This window comes from Lactuca virosa, chromosome 3 (assembly GCF_052849685.1).
Source record: "Lactuca virosa cultivar CGN04683 chromosome 3, Lactuca_virosa_CGN04683_v6, whole genome shotgun sequence".
NCBI lineage: Eukaryota > Viridiplantae > Streptophyta > Magnoliopsida > Asterales > Asteraceae > Lactuca > Lactuca virosa.
In genome coordinates this window covers 26,349,021-26,358,736 of record NC_136428.1, presented here as the reverse complement: position 1 = coordinate 26,358,736, position 9,716 = coordinate 26,349,021, and positions in this window count along the sequence as shown.

Here is a 9,716-nt window from a genome sequence, read left to right as displayed (position 1 = left end):
GATAGGAACTTGAGCAGCATCAAGTACTGGAACCTCGACGGTTGTTGCTTGATCCGGAGTAGAGCTTTCCCCCTCAACCGGAGAGGTGGGAGTATTAAGAGATGCTACTTCGAATAGAGATGGACCAGAAACATCAGCGCGTTGTTGTTGAGCTGCCGGTGACACAAGAATTTCGGATAGTTTCGCCATTTCAACAGGGTCGAAAAGATCGTCATAATTGACTTCAACTAGATTTAAAGGACCTGAAGAGGCAGGAATATCGCTTTCCATGATTGCGGTGGTTTCAGTGGATGGAGGGGCGTTGCGGATGTGAGAATCATCAAATTTCACATCGAAGCTTTCAATGATTAGCCTTGTACGTCTGATGAGGACCCTGTAAGCAACTTTGTTAGTGGAATAACCAAGAAAGATGCCTTCATCAGACTTTGGTGCAAACTTGTTAAGCTGATCTCGGTTGTTGATCACAAAACATCTACACCCAAAGATATGAAAGAAGCAGACATTTGGCTTTCTGTTGTTAAGGCCCTCATATGGTGTTTTGTTGAGACGTTTGCACATAATGCTATGGTTTTGAACAAAGCATGCGGTGGCTACAGCTTCAACCCAGAAGTAGAGAGGAAGGTGTGCGATGTTGAGCATGGATCTGGCTGCTTCTACTAGACTGCGGTTCCTTCTCTCTACTACTCCATTTTGTTGTGGTGTATAAGGAGCTGAGAAGTTGTGAGTGATGCCTTTGGAAATCAAGAAACTGTTAAGAAGATGATTAGTAAACTCGGTTCCATTATCACTACGGATACGTCTTACTGGAAGCTTGATCTGAAGTTCTATTTCCTTGATGAAATTGATGAGAATCTGCGGTGTTTCTGACTTGAGTCTAAGGAAGAAACCCCATGTGAAGCGTGTGAAGTCATCTACTATAACCAGTATGTACTTCTTGTGATGGAGACTGGCTACGGTTGATGGACCACAGAGATCAATGTGTAAGAGCTCTAGTGGTTCAGAGATTGAAGAATCAATCACCATGGGGTGACTTGCTTTGGATTGCTTTCCACATTCACAAGCCGGACAGAGAGTATCGTTGCTGAATTTGAGAATAAGGAGACCTCTGACTAGTTCTCCGGTGACCAAATTGTTGATGTACCTGAAGTTGAGATGAGCTAGCTTGCGGTGCCATAGCCAGCTGACTTCGGATACGACTTTGGATAGGAAGCACAACTGCGGTTTGCCTATGATCAGAGAGACATCTAGAGGATACATAGTACCTTCGGATCGAGATTTGATCAAACATGTGCTCCTATCACTTGTCATTACATAACAAAATTGATCATCAAATTCAACTCGATGGCCTGCCTTACATAGTTGGCCAACACTGATGAGATTGTGTTTAAGGCTTTCTACATAAGCAACTTTTTGAATAGAGAAGTTCCCCGTAGTGAGAACACCGTAACCTCGGATGACTCCATTCGCATTGTTGCCGAATGTGACATTTCCACCATTTCATATTGGCCTGAAATCCCGAAGGTATTCTAACCTTCCGGTCATGTGCAAGGACCAGGCACTGTCAATTAACCATTCTTCTTCTTGTTCCTCCTTGCACAAAGCCTAAGAATTACACGGTTAGTTTAGGCATCCAAACTAGTTTGGAGCCTGGGGCAATTGGTGAATTTCTGAAAGATGCATGGACCGAGGTTGCAGGGACGGGTCTCTTGTCAACTTTTATTCCTAGTCCTGGGTGTTTGTGCAGATTTGGAGTGTAGTGAGTTTTTGAAAAAGTACGAGGTTTCTGACTCCGACTAGATTTGACATAGGATGAATCCTTTTGACAACTACACTGACATTTACAAAAAGAGATTTTGTCTTTTGATCTGACACTATGCTTGGTCAGCGGTATATAGGATGAATTGGACTTGTTACCGGTCCACGGTTGGTATTCCCTGACATGAGTGGTGTTGGGTTTTGAAAAAGTTTGTTTTTGAAAAGGTTTAGCACGTGTAGGTCTTTCAGTTCTTTTTGGTGGATTTGGTAGAATACGCCCTTTTGGGTTGTGTCAGATGAAATAGGAATGACTGTTGAAACTATACATTCCTTTTTGTGTGTTTTCTTGATGGGAGAGTTTTTCAAAAAGTAGTGTGAGAAAACAAATTTTTTTGGACTTTTGGACTTTGGAAATCTGACATGCTTCTTGTTATTCGAAAAAGTTTGTCTATTTGTGCCACGGGATCGAATTTCCTCTTTGAAAGCCTTTTTAGCTAAGGATTTTGGTGAACCACAGTCTTTGTTGTTCAACTGCGATTTCCTAGAACCCTTTGAAAATTTGTGAAAACGAGGGCTTGAGTCATCAGAACTTGAAGATTCAGGGATTTGAGAGCATTGACCCACTTCAAAGTTTTCTATGGGTAATTCATGATGAATTGTTTGAAGAGTGGCAGAACTTTTGTTTGAAGACTGCGGTAGGGATGACATGACTACCGCAGAGTAAGTCTTAGTTGGGACTGCAGTGGGACTTTTGTGGAACTTTTGACTACAGTGAGAAACACTGCGGTCTGAGGGCAGAGATGGAAAGTCTTTCGAGACTTCGGGGCCCTCAATGACAATTTCTTCATCAACTACGGATGAGGTTTGAGAATTTGGGTAAATGGTGCCACAGATATGAATTTGATCACATGTGTGACCCGAAACCTCAGGCACAATTTCCTCAATGACACAATTATTGCTTAGATTATTCAGTCTACCGAAGTGAGTTTTTGATGTCTTCGGGAAAGGTCTTGTCATTGACTGGGAAATGAAATTCTCGGTATGGAGGGACATACAATCTGTCTTTGTTGAACTGGGGTGAGGAATCCATTACGGTAGGATATCCATTTGACCAACCCCAATTGTATGTATTGTCCACGGTTCCATTGTTTACCAAATTTTCAATAGCTTCACTTTCATTGAACAATTTTTCGATTAAAAGATTTAAGCGTACAATTTCACTCTGAGCTAAATCTCTCTGGTTCAAAGCTATCTCTAATTGTGTTTCACTCAACATTCTTGCATCTTTTTCTAACTCTAAGTCCTTTTCTAACATAGCCATTTTGAGTCTTTTGTTATCCAATCGTCCTCTCACGTGGAACATCTCTTGGGACGCAATGTTCTTCTCATCTAAGGCTTTGTTATAGTCTGTAAGGACGGCAACACAAGTGTCATTATGATCATCTATGTAGGGTTGACAGTCATGCATGTTATAGTTTAGAGTTTGGATCATAATTTTTACCTATTCGACGATGCTTAGAGTTCCATCCTTTGCCATGTAGCAGTAGTTGTTGTCTAACTTTGTAGACCCATCATCATCCGCAGTTGCCAGCATGCAGATTTTCCCTTTTCCTTTGACACTACTGATGGCTTCATCTTCGTCTCCGGATGACCAAACTTGATGGTCTCTTTTGACATGGGCTACGTATGCCCTTGCCTTTTCCTTATCTTCCAACTCTTGAGCCATTCTAAGGTAGAATGCTCTGTCTTCTACTACATTGGCCTTACAATCTTTTGCAAAGTGATTCTCTTTGTTGCATTTGTGACAAATTACAACATCAGTCTTGTCTTCTGATGGAGTACCGAAGTCAGTGGTTTGAGTAGACTGCGGTGCCTCCTTCGGTTGATTATTTTGAGATTGCGGTGGTGGATGAGAACTTTTGGGATATCGAAGATGGTTATTCTGGGAACTGAAGTTACGGTTGAATGGAGGTTTGTTGAACTGTTGATTCTTGCGGAAGGAAGGAGGTGGTAGACGGTTGAACTATTGGCTAACCAGAGCAATAGCCTTCTGAAATTCTTCTTCATCGTCATACTCTGAGTCAGCTTCGTATGACTGCGGTGGAGTGTCATACGAGGGAGAGTAAGATTGATTATGTGGAGCTTGTGCTATGAGAGCAAGTGGTCCTCCGAAGTCAGCACAGTTTTTGAGTACGGTGGATTCTTGTGCTTGCAATTCTCCATAGAGCTTGTAGAGAGACAAAGAATGAATCTTTCTATCGCCTTGGACTATCATCTTAGCTGTATTCCAATGTCTTCCCAAACCATTAAGAAACTGAAGATTTGTTTCATGGTTACTGCGGATGGTACCCGCATTGGATAACTTGCTGACTATCAGGTTGAACCTTTTGAAGGAGTCTTCCAAGCTTTCGCCAGTATGAGCTTTGAAGTTGTTGAACTCATTGAGTGCGGTAGTAAGCTTCTTGTCTTGTGCTTGTTCTGAGCCTTCGTACAAATTCTTGAGAACTTTCCAGATCTCTTTTGCTGATTTGCAATTTATGATAATATCGAAGTTGTCAGGAGCAACTCCACAGGAGATTTCATAAAAAGCAACAACATCATTTTCCATTTTATCGAGATCATCCTTGGTGGGACGGTTCATGACTGGTTGACCTCCTCCTAGTCTGGTTGTAGCTCCGTCAGTTTGGACTGGTGTAAGGACTGGGACATGTGGTCCTTCATCTACGGATCGTCATACGTCTCTACAAAGTTTCCTTAAGTATCTTTCCATTCTTTGTGACCAGTGATGATATTCATTTGCTACCAGTATTGGGGCTCGATTAGAACCACCAACACTGTTGGAAACATTCAGAGATAACGATTGTGCCATATTTTTGAAGTTTTTTTTTAAGAAATGGGCTTCACTGGTATAGAAGGCCCTTTGAAAATCAGAGTTCCGTTTTCAAAAAGCAACCACTATGGCTCTGATACCAATTGTTGAGAGAAAAACTTAGAGACACACTTGAACAAACGTTAGAACAAGTAGATTGCGGAATAGTTAATCTCGAAGGATCTAAAAGCTCAACAATAATATTAATAAGTTAGAGTTAGATAGTTAGAGAGTTAGTTGCGGAAAAGTAAATAAATAGAAATGACAACAATTGTTATATCAAGTATACACATAAGTTGATTCATAATAAGGAATGCATTCAAACCAAGTTAATAAGGAAGATCAAACTTAGTGATTAAGTCACAAAAGACTTGCTTCGAAGAGAGGTTATAATCAGTTGTATTCTAGTAAGATTTGAGAGTAAGAAGGGATGCGTAGTGAAATAGAGAGATAGAAAAGGTAACTTCAGAGATGTGTATTCAGAAATAGATAGATGCGTGTTTTTTTTTAATACAAGAGAATGAGCTCTATTTATAGAGACTCACGAAGTCCACTAGATTACATCTCTAAGAGTAGCCATGCAAGGCATACTGGACAATAGAGAGTATTACAATAAAAGATAGGTAAAGTAATCTAGTAAAGAGACTGCGGTAGGTAGAGACTCCGGATGCGGTTGCTGATGAAGGAGCTTGACTGCGGGTGCTTGTCGGCTGCGGTAGCTGAAGTTCAAGAGGGTCACTTTTCATGATTCAACAAATATACAAACATGAACACCAAAGAAATAACCCTATAGGCTAGCATAAAATTTTCGATTTCATGTCTAAACTAGGGTTAGATGATTACCTCACTTGTTATATTGTAATAACAAGACAATCCTTGAAGTCCTTAACTCTTGAACGCTTAGTGCTCCAAGTGTTTCACCTCTAATGGAGTCACAAACACTCAATGCAAAGAATGAGTAGGAGAGATGAGGAAATTGGCCAGGGTTTGATAATACAAGCTTAGATCTGAAAATCCTATGTTAAGGGGGTTTATATAGTTGTGGCTGCTAGTGTTTTTCAGGTGGAAACCGTAATACCTTGCTTAGGCACCAAGCAGCCCATGGAAACTCCTTTTAGAACTCCTAGGAAAAAATCTATTGGGCCTCCCAATATGATTTCGTCCACTCCATACCAAAGGAGTCCAGTAGCCCAGTTTTGCAACTATCAATGATTTGCAAAACAGCCCCTCCATTATTAATGAGTTCCTTTAATCCTAAAATTAATATCAAATTAATTTATGATTAATTACTAATTAATAATATAATTTCCAAATAATATATTAATCTTGTAATATATTAATAAAATCATTTTGAGTACCAATTTATTCGTTCAAATAATAAATCCTACTCCCTCTCCACTTGTCATCATGTCAAGTTGCATGAGTGAAGGCAACCCAAAAGGAACATGCTACATATCAAATCAAGTACATACCAATTATAGTTATAGGCTTAGACACCTACTTCAACAGTCTCCCACTTGGATAAGTTTAATAACTATTATTGCAAGTATGACTTCAGAATCTGACTAGCAATTTTCAAAAGCCGTTGTCGAACTATGATCTTATCAGTGATGCGTCCTTTAGAAAAGTGATCAAATATACCACCATCTACAAGATCTCGTATGGACATGAGACATGGATTATAATTAATCTTTGTCCCAGAGTTGTTTCCCGATTACCGATTTATGACGACTGACTAACTGAACAAATCAAATCAGTCCAGGCTTGGCCAAGCGCTTCAGATGTCATCACTAAATCATCGAGGGGCCCACAGATATCACTTTATCCCATTTAGGGAAAAAGGAACGGATAAACTTCGACTCATATGCTTGTACAATTCACTCATCAAATCATGCACAACAATATGTTATATAACGTCAAGGACTTCTTATATGCTAGATGAAATTTACATCATTACTTTAGCCGCTTAGTGTATGCATTATAATTGTACATAAAAAAGATTCTACAGCCTGAGAATGTTTGACTTAGCTTTATTTCCTATTCTTTTCTGATTAAGGGCTTAGTTAGAGTCACTTATTCGACTGTCTATGGGATCCAGTGTTATGTATGATTTGCGTGCACGAGTGTCTGCAGGGTTGGTGGAAGTTTCATGAGTGGATGCAGTTCATAGCAAGTCAGCATGAGGAATTCTTAGCCACTCTTGATAGAGTGAGGAAATGACGAGGGTGTATCCTAGATGCTTGGGCCTAGTGGTCGGGACTTTCGTATAAGGATCTGCCTGATTTTATTGTGTCTTAGTGCCAGTCGAACCTACTGCTCGAATACTGTTTGCTTCGTGCTTTGTGGGACTCATATTGATGTGAGATAACTATCAAATGAATACATTAAATTACATGATATGAAGGTTAAATAATCTTAGAATGAAGGATTTGGTTCTATTGTGCAGCTCTCATTTGAGTCTAACCGTTGTATGGTTGGGTCTTTTAGTCGAAAGATAATTTAAGTTTTGTTGCATGTAATAGTATTCATGAAGTGGTTAAATGACACTAATAGGGGTTCTTCAACTATTGATGGCATGAGAGGTAAGGAATCCTTGGTGAGCCTAGGAAGTATTTTAGTGCGGTTGCTACACTGTTGAGCTGTTATTAGGAGTATTATGAGTAGGTGACTTAGAGGACCCGGGAGGATTCTTGAGGAAAGTATAGATAGGTGTGGAAGGTAGTATTGGGCCCGTACTACTGGAAGCACAAGATCCATACTCGAATCAGAAAAATTTCAGGGATTCTATGAGCTGGTCGAGGAAGATAGCATGGTTTGATACCCTGATTCGTGGCGGTGGTTCCATATCAGTCGATCTTTTGGTTATGGTTGTTCAGGCATGAGGATGGGGCTCATAATTGTTTTAGGAATCAATGGCGATGTCAGTTTTGGTTTAAATAGTGCAGACCTAAGTGATTTTGTTGGCTTTGAGGTCTCGAGGGCCTTGCTCGAGGTCGTGCACTTGAGTCGCGGGACTCAAGAAGGAAAATATTGTTATAAACGACTTGAGGATTGTAGCTGGAAGCTGAGTGGTTGATAGATGGACTGGAATGTCGCTATCTCTGGCGAGGATTATGTCCTGACAGTTTTTCGAGAAGGAGTGAGCATGCTTGTGACTTTCATAGTTGGGATGTAAACCCAATGTAAGACCCGGATCAGGTGCACATTATCTTTAATATTGTGAAGTTAAAAGTTTCAATAATTTCCCTTCTCACGACGTGAGGAATACATTCTCATGTTGTGAGGTGCGATTCAGAACCGTGCATGATTTTAAGGCTCATGACGTGAGCAGTGTATTACTCACGACGTGAGGGCGGCTGATGACCAAAAACCCTAAGTTTTCGGTATATAAGGGAATGAGAGGGCTAAGGTTTCTCACCCTCAGCCTCCCTTACTTTCTAAACCTCCAGAAACCCTAGTCTTACTCCTACCTAAGATCCTTTGTCATTTGGGTGCATTTCTAGCTTGAAGAAGAAGAAAAGAAGAAGAAAAGAAGAAGAAGGAAGTGCTCTAGTGGTGGTGTGGGCAAAGAATCATCATCATCACCATCTTTTCCTGCTTTTAGACCCTTATAAATATCAAAGCCTCTAACTTTATTGCTTATCATGGACAGAGCTTGAGTTTTGTCCATCTTATTGATTTTATTGCATACTTCAGTGGAGTAAATTCATAAAGTTGGCAACTTTATAGATGCTAAGAGTCCCTAGAGCATATTATTGTTCAGATCTGAAAGATGGTATGGATTTGAGGCATGCATATAAGTTTGAGGCTCATTTCTTCCCTTTTTGACCTAGAAAGTGGATGATCATGTTTGGTGCATGCATGGCCATAAAGGAAAACATTTTTATGAACCTTAGGGGTCCCCTTTAGCTTTTGGATGAAGTAGACTCGAAAACTTAATGGAATAAGGACTTAAAATGGTGACCCTTAGCCACAGACAACGCTCACGACGTGAGATTTGGTGCATCCCCGTCTTCTATTAGAACCCTTGGAGCTCAGGACGTGAGAATGGGTGCTCACGTCGTGATGCTTGTTCCGGTGGTTTCCTTGATTGAGTTGACTAGTTTGGGTCGAGTTGAGTGGAATCGGTCCGGGTTCGCTATCACGACGTGACCAATGCCTGGCCACGACGTGAGGCGGGTTGACTTTGACCAACTTTGACCAAGTTTGACTTTAAGGGTATTTTGGGATTGTGACTGAGGTGGATCAGTTGGTTGGAATCGGTGTTGATTAGAGTTGAGATTCAAAGTCGAGAACCTCATCATCTTTTGTCCAGTTTGTGAGGTGAGTTTTCGTCACTGTACTTGTGGGTCGAAGGCACCAAGGCCGACCCTTTGGATTTGATATCCTGTTATGTGATAGTATGTTATCATGCTGTAGTGATCTGATAGATCGGTATCCTGGTATGTAGAATGATGCTATGCTTAGTGCTCTGTAGATCTGCCTAACTGTCTGCCGACTGTTTACATGATTATCTGTTATGTGTGCACATATTTGTTTGGTGGTTGAGGCTTTACTATTTTATGCATAAGCCAACAGGCCGGGGGCATAACAACCCGATGGTTGATTGGGCCCGAGGGTATTCCATACTGAGGGACAGGACCCATCGTAGATTGACATTCCAACCAGATGGTTGATTGGGCCTGGGGTATTCCAACCCGATGGTTGACTGAACCCATAGTATATTGGCATTCCAACCCGATGGTTGATTGGGCCTGGGGGTATTCCAACCCGATGGTTGATTGGATCCGACATGTTGTTATTGTATATTTTATATGTTTGTATGTTGGTACTTTGGGGGATCTCACTAAGCGTTGGCTTACAGCTTTGGGTTATGTTTCAGGTACTTCGGATGACCGCGGGAAGGTAAAGGCGTGACCGTACACATCCTCTTGTTTATAACTTATGATTTTTGGGAGAATCTGATGTTTGAAAATGTTTACAAACTATATTTGTAAATAGTTTATGAAATTGGTTTGGTTTTAAAAAGTTTAAATTTCTTGTGATTTTTATGGGTGTTACACCCAGCATGGGGGCTAGTTGGCTCCGGTGT